Source organism: Leuciscus leuciscus (genome assembly GCF_965113295.1).
Source record: "Leuciscus leuciscus genome assembly, chromosome: 16".
Classification (NCBI taxonomy): domain Eukaryota; kingdom Metazoa; phylum Chordata; class Actinopteri; order Cypriniformes; family Leuciscidae; genus Leuciscus; species Leuciscus leuciscus.
The window spans coordinates 22,190,867-22,209,302 of record NC_138740.1 but is presented as its reverse complement, the minus strand read 5'-3'; the positions used below and the strand labels follow the sequence as shown (position 1 = coordinate 22,209,302).

Sequence of the window (18,436 nt, the reverse complement as noted above, 5' to 3'; positions counted from 1 at the left end):
CAATTAAATGCGACCTTTTGTGATCTCCTGTGTGAACGTGAAATGACCCAGAAGTGACCCGCATGCGCAGAAGAGTACTCAACGGTCAATGACGTCACTTGTTGTTTGCGGAAGTAGCTAAACATGGATGTCAACAGTGGAGCTCGTTTAGCGATATTAAAGTTATTTTCCCAACGGAGCCAGCACAATTACAATCTTCTCATTTTAAGAAGAAAATTTAAAAGGAGGAGGAGAGCAAGGTTTTTGGCCACGGCGTTTTGTGGAGCAGTGGTAGCAACGTCGGTACAGAGAAACGTGTGGGTGTGGAGTCGCAGCCAGGAGTGGTGGGATACTGATGTGAGTGTGTTTATCTTCTCATTCCCACCTACTTCAACGCAGAATTATGACGTTTGTCGCGTATCAATGACGTGCAGGTCAGATACATGTGACCTGGCCGTTCAGACTGAAGTCGCATTTCAAAAGATCGGATACGTATCTGATTTGGACCACATACCCAAGTGGCCTGGGTCGCATTTGAAAAGATCGGATCTGTGTCGTTCAGACTGTCATGAAAAAATCAGATACAGGTTGCATAGGGGCAAAAAAATCGGAATTGGGTCGTTTCAGCCTGCAGTGTGAACGATGTAGCCTATGTCTGTCTGTGGGTTTTTGCAAATATTTAACCTATAAAGAAGAGCTTGTGACTAAACCTTGTAACAACTCCTTTGGATCCTCAAACTGTCGGTAAAACCTCATAACTCCACCCCTCTATCGTAAATTAAGTACCTCACGCAGTTTGGACCATCTCTGCTTGTTATTAATGCAAGAGTATTTAAAAAATATATAGGCTATATATTTAGTTTTTCCTGAAAAGTAGCATTTTTGGAGATCGGTATATAGGTACGCATGTAAGATCCACTGTGGGTGGTAACTTTTTTTTAACATTAAAGCATTTCTGTTGGAAATGATATTCCAGATGGTTGTGATAAGCTAGCGTTTTTAGATATTGACATTAGTTCTTGGATACATTGGAGGTTTGGGCTGTGGATATTTATAGGCTTCTCCTTGAATGTGACCTTACACTTCCTTATCCATTTCATATAGCTCATCCATTGCATTTATTTACCACAGCGAGCGGTGTAACTAGCGGGATGTATGTTTTGATGAGGCTCTGTCCTGTTTTTAATCTAATTGAGCCTGAACAGCAGTGAAAAGATTAACTCTGACAAGAAAAAAGGCAAAATCGATGGCTGATGGATGTCAGCGATTGCGTGTAACGTGTAGTGCGATCAGCAGTGTAGCATGTGGGCTATTCTGTCTGGCTGTACTCCCCTCCTCTGAGTCGCTGGAGGGCAATATTCAATAGAGCTCTTAGTCTGTATGCTGGATCTGACTAATCCAGCCCTAATTAGCCTTCCTTTCAGAGTTTGCTTAGTTAAAACGTTGGATATCACTGACATCAACAGTGCTGATAATTATAGCAGGGCTTTGCTGCTTAATTTGGTTATATGAACAGTTTTTGTCAACAAAAACGTTCATGTCATAGAAAGTCTGCTAGATATTCGCTAATGTTTGTTTACACATTTGAATGCCGCACAATCCTCACATTGGTATCGGCGATTGATTTTGAGTCATAATGCCCCATTTCTGCACATGACCTTTCATTCATCAGCATTTTCCCTTTTGTGTTTTTTTTTACACGGCAAGGCTCTTACAAATCAATAAACGTATTGATCACGGATTGTGTGCTCTTGCAGTAATGCGCATATCAATGTCCGTTTGGGAGGAATAAAGCATTTCTAATGATGAAACCTTGTGTAGAGACCCTTGGTACCCACCTTAAGCCGAGCTCCTGCATCCAAAACACTATTTATTATCGCAACCGAATTTCATTTCCCCTCGCTTCGTTGATATTTAAACATCCTTTGCTTTCTTCAAAGTAGCGTGCGACCGCAGCTTTTGAAGATGAGAGGGGCGGCCTTGCTTCCTTTATGAATACAAGCCTAAACAGAAGAAAAGGGGGCTGTATAAATGAAGTTTCATTATTTTCCTTTCCTTTGTGCTGTATGTCTTGTACAATAATGTAAAATCTAATAATCCATTATTGAGCTCACAGAGAAGAGAGGCCTGTCTGTGATCTGTGCTCCACTGCAGATGAGAAAGGGAGTGACAATAGGGGGAAGAGCTGGCTGAATTTGACAGCACAGATGTGGCGATTCCATTGAGACCAGGCTGTCAAATCATCATATTACATGTAGAAGTTTCTCTCTCTAAATACTGTGACAGTGCCATTTTACTGATGGATAACAGCGGCGCTTTCTAACCACATATTCTCTTGCATAACTCGCAGACGATTGATCTTTCTGTCTGAACATGCGAGAGACTGGATGTTTTCCATCGCTTTGTGTCCATTTGTTTGGCTTTTCATAATATGCAATTTAGCAGATCGATTAGTTGTTTTTCATAGAGACAGACAGTACCTGTTGTCTTCCAGTAACAGGCGAATCGCAGTAATGTTGCATCAAATCAGCCAATGTAATTTGAATTTTACATAATTTCTTCCTTCCCTAAAAAAAATTGGCAAGCACAAAGATGCTGGTTTTCCTTGCTAAGTAAATTAAGGATTAGCCAGGCTGGAATTGGATCTAGCTATGGCAGACACGCAGACATCCCAGTCATATTGTGGAGTGCTCTAATTCTGCTCTTTCATGCCCAGACAGCTGTAAATCTCAACTCTGGCAGGATTTTCATCTGGTTTTGACTCTGATAAATACATTTTTGTGAGAAACCCACCATTGGGGTGCAAAATCTTGCCTTTCCTCCACCATGGGACCTGTTTGAGTGGGGCTGTAGGCCCGCAGTACCCATTTAAACACTAATAACCCAATTACATAAACCCACTGTGGCTTTGCTTTGTAGAGCAAGCATGTCTTTTTTTTTTCTTCCCACAAGCATGCCCCTTTATTTTAATGTCGAAAGGAACACATTAAGTCTATTTACTAACTGTGTCATGCGTTAAGGGGCTCTCCATCAGTATACACACAGGATTTGGAGTTGAACCCAACACATGTTTGCTTTTTTAGCCTGTCATCTGTTTACACTTTTCATGGGATTTTCTTCGAAGCAGCTTGATGCATGTGAACTTTAAACGCCGTTAATCCCTGCAGTTAAAATGTGAAATATCTAAATCCTTTTTAATTGATTTGAACTCTTTTTAAAGATCTCAGTGGTTTGGCTACAATTATTTTTGCTTGCAAACATTAAAAGGGTCATGTTATACATATTTGTATTATGCCATTGCTTGCCCCGAGGTACACTTATAATGTTAGCATTTGTTTTTCACAGCCATTTTCTACTCTCCTTCCAACACTTAATGACAGTCATTAGACAGCAAATTAGCCCCAAAAGGGAAATATATATAATTAATCATTATGATCAATAAAAGTGTTAAGGTCAAAAAACTGATTTGGGGGGATTCATGATGGAATCAATCTTAGATGCATACAACACTCATCCAGCGAAGCTTAGTAAGAATGTCTAGACTCTCTGGGCCATAGACAATAATCTCCTATATTATCTAACTCTTTGTAAGAGTACTGTATGTAACTGTGATTGGCATGATTGAGGACTCCAGTTATGAGCAAAACAACTTCAAGTGTGATAGAAACAAGACTTTGTTAACAACAATAAACACTTAAGCTATTCTAACATTCACACACCCTCAGGAGGTGAGTGAGTGAGCCAATAAGTTGATGTACTTTTGGAGGGTGTCTTGCATATGAAATTGGATTGGGTGTTAAGAGAAGAACCTTCAAGATTCTTATAATATTAATGTGTAACAGAGTCCGCATAATGTAAATGAACATACAGGAAATTAAAAATGAATGAAGTTAGAGTAAATCTTTTTGTTAAACAGTCTTATCTTGCTGATGTGCCTTTGCTATGGTAACCAGAGACCTTGTTCTGCATCTGGGCTGCAGTTTGGGGGTAGTTCCATTGAAATCTAACTCATGGTTTGCTTGTTGGGTGAGGGGTATTGTGGATTATTTATTAAATCTAACAAATAATTGTGTGTCTGATCTGTCTCAGTCACTACAGTGTGAAATAACCAACAGTTCAACTAAGACACTGGCTGCAGGTTTTCTGTTGATTCTATATACCGTAGTTTTGCACTACCATTCAAAAGTTTGCTTAGTCTGATGTGGCTTTAAATTAATACTGTCTTCACATAAAAATGACATTATAAAGACATTTATAATGTTACTTAAGATTTTTATTTAAAACAAATGCTATTTGTTTTTAACTTTCTATTCATCAAAATTTCCTGAAAAAAAATGAATCACAGTTTCCACAAAAATAATAACTGTTTCAAAAGTGATAAGAGATCCAAATCAGCATATTAGAATGATTTCTGAAGGATCATGTGACACTAGCTATGTTTCCATCCACTTATTTCAAATGTGCATTTTGGGATATCACACACAAAACTGCTGGATGGAAACACCATGATCTACATAAATTCTAAAAATGTGCATCATAAAATGTATGCGCACGTTCGAGTCGGATACATTTTTATCTGATCAGAAACATCCACATAAACTATGATGGAAACACATTTAGCGAATAAATTCCTTGATGCGCATCAAAATATCATGTGATGATGGGACAGCATAAATGGACTAACCAGCAGAACAATATTTTTGCAAAGCATCTAAAATGCTGTTTTGGTTGTTCTGAAATGCCTGAGCAAAGTCTGTCGTCCAAGTGGTTTGGTGTAATTACCTTCCAGAACACGGCTGCATTCCCAAACAGCAGACATCTGCCTCTGAAAGCAAGAGCTGCATGCTCTGAGAAGCAAGTCATTTATAATATACGAAAATTATTATATAGAGTGGCTTCTTCTACTTTTCTTAGTGATATTTAGCGCCAGTTTATCGGAAAGTGAGTGACATGAATGAGTGATTTTGCTCTCTTCGACTCACTGGATGGAAACGCTGCTTTATTTGCAAATGTTATAAGTTAAATTTGCAACTTTGTATGAAAACATAGCTACTGACAACTGGAGCAACTCAAAATTAAGCTCTAACATCACACGTATATATATACACTGTATGTATATATGTATATATATGAGACTTATTTTAAAAACATTACAAAAAAGCTTATGAATGGTACTGTACTGCAACTGTGCTTTAACATCCTCTTTACTAAGCCTTACATTAACAGATTTGTTCAAAAAATGTTGTGCATTTTGTGCAATTTTTGTGCATTCAAAAAGAAACAATTTTCTGCATAGGCTAAACATTTAAAATCAGAATTAAATGATCATGGACCTTGTTAGAAATAGTCTTTAGTGACTCGTTTCTAACATTGAGCCTTTTTAAAAGGACGTGCTGAGAATCAGTTGCTTCATGGCCAGGAACAGCACAAGATGTAACATACTTCCCCATACTTTCCTCTTAATGCTTAAAGTTTCAAGCTCTAAAACTTACAATATGCTTTCATAATCATGTTATTTTATTTCAAAAGATCATAAAAAACTTGATTCCTCTTGATATGACCCCTTTAGTGAGACAAACAAGCTATGCTAAACATTAGATGATGTTAAGAACAGTCAGGCACTCCAGGGATCGACTGGAACCCTGGGCATTGTGATGCATTCATTTTTGACTGCAGTCTTGTTGAATATTAGTGATTTCTAATTGAAGCCATCAGACTCTTTCTGCAGGCACTGTTTCCATCCTGTTACCCTGAGCAGGAGTTCTGCACACAAATGGGATGGAAAGTCAGAAGTGAAGCAGACAGTTCAGCGACTCTCCAGACCTTGCCTGCTCGATCTTACCCAGGAAGCCATGAGGTTGGATGTGTGATGTCCATGTTCACTGTTTTTGCCTTACTGTGTGTCATTGAAATGAGGTTCCCCTGGTCTTCGGGGAGTGAGAGGCACTGTCAGAGGCTCAGGTGGAAGCCATTAGCATGTGGTGTCGTGTCTTGTCAGGGGCCGAGCACGTGTTGACGCGTGATTGACTTAAATTCAGCTCTGGATGTTGTGTTTGGGTCTCAAGGACAGGCATGAGATGGACGTTGGAGGAGATGGGGGAGTGGGGGCGTTTCTAGCAGAAGACCACTGCAATGTCAGACCACTGTCATATTCCCAGCGCTCTGCTCAAATGCACACAAACAGGGAGAGAACTGAGCTAGATTGCATCGGCCAGCCCCTTCCCTGGTGCTGTGAGCTTGAAATATGTGTGAGTGGCTGGCTAAGCCTTACACAAGCAATCATTTGTGATGAATATGGACACTGGGGGAGGGTACAGCACTGCTAATGTGAAACACTGTGCTTTCTTTAGGGGATCCATGCTCTGCCAGCTAAGAATAGCGCTTAGTAAGTTTGCCTCTAAATTGTCCAATCATCTGATTATTTTTTAGCACCTTATTACCATCTAGAGTTTCTCAAGAATAAATTCATTTTAAAGCTTAAACCAAATAAAAATGTTTGAAGACATTTTCATGGCTGGGATTCAGGATTGTTTCTGTCTTAATTATAAGCCTTAGAGGACAAAATGAAACCGTTTTTGAAAGCTATTGTACTTCTGTAATGTGATGCATATTGATCGAAACCAGATAATCTTAAAAATTTTGTATCTTTTTTATTTTATTACTTTCTTTTTATATTTTTATTTATTATGTATTCTGTTTTGTTCTCATTTATTTATTTAAAACTTGATTTTTTATATTTTCTGTAAAACACTCGCTGCCATAATTTTGGACAGTTCCAGGGTGTTGCTTGCTATGTGTTTTTTTTTTGTTTTTTTTTTTTCATGGTTAGCAGAATGAATAAAACATCATAGTGTTATATTAACGTTTAAGGGTTTGTTTAAATAGCTATATGCAGAGCAGAAATAGTAGTGATTGTCTTAGCTAGCAGCACTAACAAGAGAATAAATGTTTAATACTTGATTTACTCCTTCAGAAATTGATTGGTTCAAGAAAAGTAGGCATTTCATACTCGAATGGAGTTTGCAGTTGATTGTGGAGGACTTCTTTCTTCCCTAAACACTTCTGGCAAGCACTTTTAAAGAGACTCTTCAATCGGGACATGAAGGCTGAAGGTCAAGTCCACCCTTAAATATCTCAATGCTAATGCTTTTATTCTCAAATCTATAATTGTTATAGCCCAAGCACCAATGGTGCGAGGACCCTCTTGGAATTGCTCCATTTATTGTCTATAATAGTTGTAACTTCTGTTATTATAACAGCATTAAACTGCATTAAATGACTGTAAGATTAATATAATCATAATATATAATTTAAACAATGAAAAAACAATGAACAATACTTACAGCTTATATTCATTTTAGGTATTTGTGAATTTATACATTTACATTTACTTTTTTTATTTTTATTTAATTTTTTTATCTTTCAAGTAGTATAAATTACCATGTTTTGATGAACATGAAATATATACACTGATTTTCAAAAGTTTGCTGTTAAGATGCATTAAATTGATTAACAGTAAAAACATGTATAATGTTGCAAAAGATTTTCAAATAAATGCTGTTTTAAAATGTTCTATTCATCAAAGAATAATAAAAAAAAAAAGTTAAGTAGCACAACATTGATAATATATATATATATATATATATATATATTATGCTATTATGCAGCACAACTATTTGCAACATTGATAATAAGAAATGTTTGTTACACTGAAGACTGGAGACATTATGCTGAAAATTCAGCTTTGCGACCAGTTATATAATATAGCAAAATAGGAAGCCAGTTATTTTAAATTGTAATAATAATTCAAAATAATAGTATTTTTACTGTATTTTTGAATAAATAAATGCATCCTTGGTGAGAGTAAGAGATTTCTTTAAAGTTCCCGTGGTGAAAATCAAGCTTTTAATGTTGGGCATATGTCTATGGGGTGTTTTCAATATGGTTTAAGACTAACCATATGCAAATTCACAAGTCAACACCATTGCTAAGTATTTTCTCCTTAAAACTGCAATGAACCAAAGACAGTCTCAAAAATGCGGTTTGAAGTCAACTTGTGATCATGAACGAGTGGATCTCTGAGCTGGTGTGAGTGAGAGGTGGTGGGGCTAATTTGTATATTCATAAAACAGCAAGGGTGTTGAGTTAAAATCATTAAACAAATCTTACCAACCCCAGACTTATGAACAGTAGTATAGGCCTATATAGTATATTTATAAATCAACATAGATTAGTAAATGATGTAAGAATGTTTATGATGCCTAATGCATTATGCTTTAGAAAATTGCCATTTATTTCTTTGGAAATACTGATAAATTGTGCACACGACCAGAATCAATCAATCAATCAATCAATACATTTATTTATATAGCACATTTAAAAACAACACACGCTGGCCAAAGTGCTTTACATACAGCCCAACACATACAATCTAAGATTATAAAACAAAGTATAAAACAGAAAAATGTAGTAAGAAGGAAAATAGAGACATTTTAGTTTGACTTTAAAGAGATTTACACTCTAAATTTAGTCACAGTCTGTTAGAGTTGTTTTGTAGCAGATATATCTGTTAGCAGTGCACTGTGGTTTAGACTGGAGTAGTGTTTGTAGAGAATGGTATTTGGTGCATAAAAATAATGGCTAAAGATTAGCAATTCTGGCTGATTACAAACTCTCCCTCCCCTTCCCTACCGTGCTCTGTGGAATAGGTAGCAGGTGGTTGTGACAGGTGTGATGGAGGCTTCACTGAAAGACATTGAAATAGCAAACAAATTGGAGGAAACATTTTGTGGGGTTTCCGGTGATTGGTGTCAGGGTTGATGGATGTTACCACCCTGGGATGCAATCCCAAGACCGTGTTTCCAAGGAGCCCAGGTGCGGCATGGGGGAGGGCGCAGGTGAGAGCAAGTGGAGAGAGACTAGAAAAGAAAGAAAGAAACCTTTGCGGAATATTTATGACTGAGAGACAAAGCTGTTCGATGCTCTGTTGTAGCTGTGTTGGTTTGAGTTTAGCGTATTTTAAACACAAGACTTTTAAAGGCAGCAAATGAGTTTTATCCACACCAGCATGACCTTTATTGGGACAAATGGCCCGTGGTGCAATTGGGTGTGTGTCAGCGGCAGATAAAAAGAGATGGCATTAGAAAAGATGATCTCTGGTCACCGCACTGATTTGTGGCGAGAGGAAGATGAAGCAGTTTTTCACCCTCTCGCTCCATATTGAGACGGGAGGGCAAGAGATGAAGTGAGAGAGAGAAAGAAATAAGGAGGAATGACACTTCAGACGCGGGTTATGTAAGCAATCCACAGCGTTGTCAAACACTGACACCTTATCAGTCACTTAGCGTTTACGTTTGCAACCTGCCAGATCTCCTCTAAGTCTCCCCCATAGACTCCAGGAAGGGAACACTGGAAAAAAAAATCCATACGGCTCGCGGCACAGTATATGGAAATCCTACTAAAAAGGCCTCTAACTGAGGCTGGCACTCTTTTTGCCAACAATCCCAAGACAAAAGACGCATTGAATCGCTCAGTTTTTATCACCCGCTCTAATCTTAATACCTTTTGTAAGTTAAGCTTTAACTGGAAAAGCTGTTTGTTTGGTATTGACTTTCCCACATAATCCAATTCCAAATGATACCGGGTCTTTTTCTGATTGAGACATCACTGAGCTTGTTTTTCCATCTCTTATTCCTCCAACCAGTTTTCGTTTCCTCAGCAACCAGAGTTTCCTACCCACTCAGAGTTGGTGTGTGTTTTCCAATGGAGCCCGATGTAAATATGACGGCCCATGGAAATGGAATAGAGTGGCAAATTGAATTACGTGACGGCATAATGTGCCAATATGGCAGGTGCACTCAGCCGTGTCTGTGCGGACACCATTGATTAGTGGCACCTGTGTCTGCTGATTCTGTCTCCTGGACAAGAATGGAGTCGGCCTGTGACATTTTTTGTGAATATAAACCTTATGCCGTTGAAAATGGGTAACAGACCAACACTCGTGTTATTGCCTTTGACAGCATGGCTGAGCCATCTTGGTCTGCAGAGGCATGTGTGCAAACCGTCCACTCTTAATATTGCTTTACATGGCAATGGAACCTGTCAACACTCACGCTCACGCCTGCCAGAATTTTACATCTAAACGGTGAGGTCTTGTTGCACCATTGCACCAGCAAGTGATGCAAAACAAAATGGTTTGTTCGACCCATATAGACAAAGTTGGCAAAGGCATGGCACCCATTTTACATGACACAAATGGAAAAACTTTACAATAAGGTTTCTAGATGTTAGCATTACTTAAGTACATAGCTACATAGCTAATTACTGTTGTTGTTAGTTTTATTATTATTTGTATTTAATAATAGGTAAGACAACATGAATAATACTATAGTGTGTGTGTGTGTGTGTGTGTGTGTGTGTGTGTGTGTGTGTGTGCATGAATAATACTATAGTGTGTGTGTGTGTGTGTGTGTGTGTGTGTGTGTGTGTGTGTGTGTGTGCATGAATAATACTATAGTGTGTGTGTGTGTGTGTGTGTGTGTGTGTGTGTGTGTGTGTGTGTGTGTGTGTGTGTGTGTGTGTGTGTGTGTGTGTGTGTTTATCGTCCATTTGTAAAAGAAAGTTGGCCTTAAGCATGTATAAGCAGTAGGCCTATATTTTTTAAATGATTGTGGGATAAGAAATCTATTGCTTTTTGTAGTTATTTTTTTGTGAACAAACCTTAAAATGTTTTATTGTTATCTATACAGTATATTGGTTATCTGCTTTAGAATATAAATTATGTTTGGTTATCAGTATCAACCAAAATTCCCATATCTTTGTATCCCTACAAATAAACATGAAATTTATTAAATAGAGATTCAGCTCAAAGCCACCATAGATATCGCCCAACCTTAGATTTGACTGGCATGCAATTCTTTTCTCAAAGGGCTCTATTTCTCTCTTTCAACTAACACAATTTTTAACCCTGTTGCCTTGGTATCCTCGCAGAAACCTGAGAACATAAGAGTTCAATTTTCAGAGGATATCCTCAGGCTGGGAGTACAATATTGTTGAAGAATCCTGCCTGGATAATAGCAATGAAGCAGCACTTCAGATGAAACCAGCAAGCATGCACAATCAGCCCTCTGCGCGGAATGATGGGATGCATAGTAGTGGGACTATTTGTTCACATGACTGGTTGAGTCTCGAGAGCGATATATTTGTTCTAAATTCAAAGTCACATTTCCATCTAAATAACAAAGCCATCACATGATTCCCGCTCGATTCCATCGGAAAGCTTCAGCTTCAATGTAACCTTTTCTCCTTAATCAGTTCTTTTGTAGCTAAATGTCAGTAGATTAATTGAAAACTTGGGGCGGTTTAAAACAACAGCTGACAATTAATTTCCGTTGTTTCGGGCACCCACTCTAAATGCGTTTGACAGCACTACTGCGTCAGCAGTTCATTGCACGATATGGAAAGTTTGGGACAAGTGTCCAGAATGTGTGCTGTTCTACCCCTGCGAAATTGGGCTTTAGCACCTTAGCTTGCAGAAATCCTTTTAGGTAAATGTGTTTTAGCCTCGGGTACAGCAGGAGGAGATGAAGAGCATCTGAGAGGATGATAAATGATTCCTTCTGAAGGAGCAGCTGCCCCTTTTCCAGCCAGCATACACAACCTACCTCTCTTTCAGCCTTCAGAATGAAGAAAAATAGGAAAAACATAGCTCAAAGCCTCAAGTAGGGATTTTGTGTCATCCCATCAGACAGTTTTAGCATTAGAAATGTAACTGATGCATGCTGGAGTTTATTCAGAGGACATTTTTGTCATTTCTCCACAGGTATCAAGGTGGAGGGAACATTCTGTGATCCGGTACCATGATACCATAACAGTGGTGTGTTTGAGGTAGTGCCGAAGGCTAGAAAAGATCTCCGTTCAGAGCATCCTCTGTTTTTATGGAAATGGCTTGCATTGTTTGTTAATTATTTATGGGACTCTGTAAAAACAATGCATTGTCAGCCTTTGGTGCCGTTGTGTTCTTCGGTGTTTCATGCATGCTCCCTGCAGAGCTCTGAACTACTTAAATAAGTGCTATGGGAACCTAAGGCGGTTTTAGAGGCAGAGCACACTGCAGTCCCATCTGCATCACTGGCTCCTGGGATAGAATGGATCTCTGTGTAACCTTCATTATGATCCTTTTTTGATCCCTTTAAGACCGAATGCACAGATCCAATATGAATATACTGTCTACATTCACTTGATATAACCGACTAGGTTTACTAGGATACTTGCCAAGATGGGTGTTTTTACATAATTGTGTGTGAATTTGTCCGTACGTGAAGGAGAATTCAATCAATATTTGATAGCGCATGCTTCGGATGTTTGCGTTCATGAAACTTCTTGACCTGCAAATGTCCTGTAATGATGTAGGGAACCACTGGTTATACACAGGTAGCAGTTCATGTTTTTCTTACGTATATGATTTAGTTTTAATCCAGATGACACGTGTGCTGTGTGAACGGTCAGCAATTAAAAGCATGCAACAGAAGTCTCTCTCTCTCTCTCTCTCTCTCTCTCTCTCTCTCTCTCTCTCTCTCTCTCTCTCTCTCTCTCTCTCTCTCTCTCGTCAATGATAATAATACATGCCTCGTTTTACTGTCTTTGCCATTGACATCCGACTTAACTACAAACTTTCCACTGATGTCTGTGAAAAAGGGATGTGCTCGACAAGCTAGCGTGTCTGTGCCGCTGCGCGCTCAATCCACTGCGTGTTTTCTCTTATCAGCTCGCGCACCACATATACGTTACTATATTTAGTTTAATATTCCACTAATTAGATACATTTATTTCATAGACAGCTTTCTATTTTATCCCCATTATATTCTCTGTTGTCTGTTTTTTTGACTGGACACAAACACTGTACACATGCTGCGTGGTATCGGTTGTTGGTATCGGAACATTTTTATGTGTACGAGTATGAGAGTGCAGTATCGGGCCGATAGTTGCATCCCTAGCGAGAATGTCTCTTTTCCCTTGTCAGATACACTGCAAACTTCCTTTCCATCTTTCATCATGTTTATCCCACTGTACAGGAATGCACATATTCTGCCTGACTGCATCGCTTGTTCTTGCTCATGCAATCTCTGCAGATTTAATTACACGCTTTTCTAGACTCGTATAAAAAGTGGGAGAGCGGTAGGAAAGCCAGTGATTGAGGAAGAGAGACAGGGAAGAGTGGAGGAACGGAACGGTACTGTATAATGATGTGCGATGACCTCGCAAATGAGCGGATTATGCCGGGGTTGTCGGGAGCAACAATAATGGGCCCGAGGCTCTGTAGGGTTCTCCATATAGTCAAACGCCTGACCGCACAGACGGGCCCTGGGAGTGGAATCCACCTGCTCTGTCAAACTAGGGCACCAACTCATGCGCATTATTTCATCTTCACCACCACAGCTTGCTGAAAGTACTGATTGTGTACTCGCATACAATACTACTATTATATAAGTGTTTCTTCAACAATGGGCACTTTTAGTTTATAACTGCTCCATTCATAATCTCACTAGTTTATTTATTTATTTATATGGTGACTGGTTACTGTATGATGATGCTTACTCGCATGTTGTCCCGTGACTTTTTTATACAGTATATACATTTTGACAATGCTTGGTTGTGAGAATGTGATATGGCTTAGTGTGAGCATCAAATTAGAACAGTAAAATACTGTATATATAGTTTGACACGCTGCATGCTTCAGAGTAAAGCACAGCACTGTGTTCATTTTCAGTTTCAATTCACAGTAGATGCTACTCTGCGAGTGCTTTAAATCTATACATAAAATGCATTTGAACAAATAATAAATTGAGGCATTTTAAATCGTTTCTAAGAACATTTTAATGGTGATCTTCCTGTTAAATAAAAAATACAGTGTCGACATCTGTCTTAGTTGAAGTTGAAGTGACCTGTGAAAGTGATTTCAAAGAGGCATGTGTCATATCTGTCATATCTGTCAGTGTTACAGAATTCATGCTTCAGGTTAGAGTACCCAGCCCAGATTCAAATATATGGCTAATGGCAGACTGGCGGCTTTTCTTTTGTGTAGGCTGATCCAGGGGATTAAAACATCTGCCTGCCCCTGCTTGCTATAATAGCATTAGGGAATGGATATGCTTTAGTATTCTGTTAAAGAATGTCTGATATGAGGACTCGGCTGATTTAATTAAGTAAAAAGCTAGACCTGAGAGCAAGGGGGAGAAGGCAACAAAGGCAAACACAGAATGGGGGAGACAGACAGGCTGAATTCAGTGTGTAGTCTCTCGGCAACCAAGCGTAGTCATTTCAGCATCAGAGTACCGTGAGAATGTTTTTACGGCATTAATCTCTATACCAGCCATTCATCCTTTCACCAACAGTGCTCATCTTTTGATCTCCAGACTTTAATACCATTCCTAACTGCTGCCACAACAAGCAACCAGACATTTTGTCAGTCTGGCATAACTGGCATAACACATGATTGTGTGGCATAACACAGTGCTTTTGCTTCCAGGTTAGACAAACATAATTGTTGTTGTTATAAATGTACTTCTACCTACATTTTTACTTTTAATTTGAAAGTGGAACGAAAAACATGACTGTTCATGTTTTGGGTGATCTGTACAGGTTATACAGTATGTACTGTACAGTAAGTTCAGTCAGACTGATGCTCTTGCTCACACTGGAGGAGTTGTACACTCTAGTAGGAGAAAGTACTGCATTTGGAGTAAGTGCCAAAAAAGGAATCCATTTTTAGAGGCTTGGAAACCTTTAAAAAGCCAATTTCTCTCACATCCAGAAAGCATGTTAGCAGCAAATTTCTGTCACACTGCGGCACCCCCAAAAAGTGTATTTTATTTCTGGCAAAAAGTGTTGGCTACAGAGACCAAAAAATTACCTTGTTCTTGTCTATTTTGGAGAAGCCAATATTGAAAATGTTGTATTTCATTTTAGTATTTGTTGTGATTATAACCTTTTCTTTCCAGAACGCCGACCTTTCCGTTCAAAAATGTTTTCCATGGCCTCTAGCAGGTCCCAGCCGTTCAGAGCGCAGTGCTGATTTTGTGTGAAATGGTACTTTTTATAATTTAATTATGTATTTGTTTTTGTTTTGGCTGTAGGACCCTTACTCAAATTATGTGACTGGCATTCCAATCAAATTTTTTAGGATTTGCGAACAGCAGGAGGTAACAGTGCTCACTGATTTTTCTCTATTCTCATTAGCTAATTAGTTATGGAAAAGTCCATTCATCATTCGTATTTGCAATAGTAGAGTTGCTAATTTTGTGTACCCTTTATGGACAACTATTTCGACTTGTTTCCTATTAAATCTGGATGTCTGGTTTGGGACATACTTTCCTTACTTTACATTTGCTCATTCCAGAGAGCATTTGATTGGATGAAAATTAGTGTAATGCATCATGAGTCTGCAATATGTTTGATCTGTTTTCCTGAAGGAGAAAGACACTTTGAGTGCACTAGCATATACATGGCGTCAAAGCTTTTTGTTGTGATGTGGTTCTTCGTAAATGCAGTGACTTCTAAGTTATGAGGGGGTCACTTTACCTCAGGTGATCCCACAGAGATATGCCTTGAGATTGAAGAGCTGCTGGGTGTGCTATCAGATAGCAATTACTGCAGATCTGTGCCTCTCATTCAAAATGAATGATAGCATTCCCTTTCTGGTCTCTATGTCTCGTCTGTGACCACCCCAACTGTCCCTTTGCTGTATCAGTTCTCTGTCTCGCCCCCTTCTGTCCCCAAACACCTGATGGCTTTCGTCTGAAGCTATTTTCACCCACTGACTGTAACATTCAGATCCGCTTTTGAACATCTAATAGGAATATTGTTGGTATTCAGGTATTATCATTGTCCTCCTCCTGTTCGTTTTACCTTGCTGCTAGGATAAGCTTTGCCAAAAGTATGACCAATGTAAATGTCACCTCTTTTCAAGGATTTCTAATCAGATTCCAATTGTACTTTTTCTTTTTCTTTTTTTATAAAAAGATAACATCACAATTCTTGTTCCCCTGTTCTGTGTGGCATTGAGGTGTTCAATGGTCTATTCGGCATGCTTTTCAGAAAGGCATGGTTGTGAAGGTCAGTCTGTGTGTTGTGTGGTTCGTGCTAGGCCACACAACCCTGCCCTTTCCATCAATTCCCTTTTGAGATGAAAATATGACTCTGCTGTCCTAACCTTTTAATTACATGAAAGCTTAGCAGGTCAGGCTGGAAGTTGCATGTTTGTGGGTATGTACTGTACATCTGCTCACAGTATTCCATCGGTGCCCAGAATCCCTTAACATCCATGGCCTGATGACATGTCCACTCCTGAAAGACATATCCTGGCTTGACTTTTACCGTTCAATGTACCGTAAATGTTTTTGAAAGAAAGGCTGCATTTTTTTTAAATGCAGTAAAACGGTATAAGATTGTGAAATGTTATTACATTTCAAAGTTTAAAGTACAATTTAAAGTAATTGTTTTCTATTTTAATATATTTTAAAATGAAATTTACTGTATGTGTTATAGCAAAGCTGCCTTTACTCCAGTCTTCAATGTCACATGATCCTTCAGAAATCATTTATCACAGTTCAAATATATGATAATTTAATGCATCCTCGCTGAATAACAGTATTAATTTCTTTAAAAAAAACTATTCTTACTGACCCCAAACTTTTGAACAGAAGTGTATATAATTCATGTTCTTTTATTAAATATTGATTTAAGCTAAATTATACATCTTGAAAGGTTAAAAATAAAGTATTTTTAGATATTCAGATCAATAAGTATTACTATTTTTATTTTTTTATTTTTATCTTGACAATAATGAGCTTATAGTAATTTAATCCTGTAAACATTTGAATGGTATTTAGCCTACATATGTAGTATTATTATTATTTATTATTATTATTATTATTATTGCTATTAATATTATTAATTGTTGTTTTACATGTTTTTGTTTTTTGGTAACAATTCTTTAATTAATGTGCTGTGCTTTACATGTCAATTTTGAAAATGTAGTTTTCCACATCCTTGAGTTATCGTGGCTGTGCTGACCAGCATGGAAATTCAGCGGGGTACTTTTAAAGGATTTTTGAAAATATCAAACTGTTCATACCAGGTTAGCTGGCGCACATTTCTGGCTGCCCACAATGAATCTTCTCATGAATGTTCTGTGTAATGTCAGAAAGCAATGCTGGATTCCCCAAAGCAGAAGGGAATTAATCTGAGAAAACAGACATGCTGGATCTTGGATTCTAAAATATCAGGGCTATTATTCCTCTTTTTTTTTTTTTTTTTTTTTTTTTTTTTTTTTTAATGAGACTCACTCCTCTGAAGAAGTTATAAGTGTCCCAAAAGTTTAAGAAAACCTCAAAAGTCTCTTCAAAGTCAGAGGCGGATGGTGGGAGCCGCCAGATGTGACCTCTCTCTCTGGCTCCTCCAAGGTGGTTTTAGGACACTGGAGTGTCTATTCCCATCAGCGAGGCTTATCAGAGTGGCAGCAGTGGTGTCTAATCACCGCCCGGCAGACAGACAATAAATCCCTCCCTATTATGGCTCAGGTACACACGCTTCAATCCTCTCTGACTAAAGCAGCCTGATAGGACAAAGACTTGATCCTTAGAAACGCTTGCACTTTGTCACTGACTTTGAAGTCTTTGAATCCAAGGGTTTTTGTCCAGTGACATTTTTAGCTGGAAAAAGCTTTTTTCATGTTCATATTTGCAGATTAAAGATAATTGTGCTTTAATGGGTCCACTTATCGTGTTTAATTTAATACCTCATAGGCAGCATATTTCTAGTTTTTGATGAGGTAGATCATGCAGTGGAAACCTGCGTGAGAGGCGGCTGGCCTGGAGTGAGCTGTAGTGTGTCTGTGTGTGTATACACATACATGTGTTTTTATGTTTGATGGGGACTTTTCATAGACATAATGATTTTTATACTGTACAAACTGTATATTCTATCCCCTTACACTAACCCTACCCCTAAACCTACCCATCACAGAAACTATCACTTAGTATGATGTATACGCTGTTTTCCTCATGGGGGCCAAAAAATGTCCCCATAATGTAGGGTTTACCAGACCACACACACACACACACACACACACACACACACACACACACACACACACACACACACACACACACACACACACACACACACAGGATTAAATTACATTACATCAGTTAGTTCTGGTCCATAGTTTCTTTCCAGCCATGTGATATTCTACTGATATCGTTTTACAGTTTGTATCACTCCGCATGCAGCATTACTGACAGCGAGCAAACCCACCATAATTTTACAAATTTGACTGTTGTTGTGTCACGGAATGTAGTTTTAATCGTTTTTTAGGCGAGAATGTAGTTGTTAACTTTAAATATGTGGTTTATTTATAAAGATAGAGCCTATTTAAAATGTGCTTAGTTTTCGGTGA

At 38.4% G+C, this 18,436-nt stretch overlaps 1 protein-coding gene across 3 annotated transcripts in view; it reads left to right on the top strand.

Moving 5' to 3' along the window:
* Positions 1 to 18,436, top strand: part of cadm1a (cell adhesion molecule 1a) — a 269,832-nt gene that overhangs the window by 161,244 nt on the left and 90,152 nt on the right. The gene's annotated exons all lie outside the window — the stretch shown is intronic.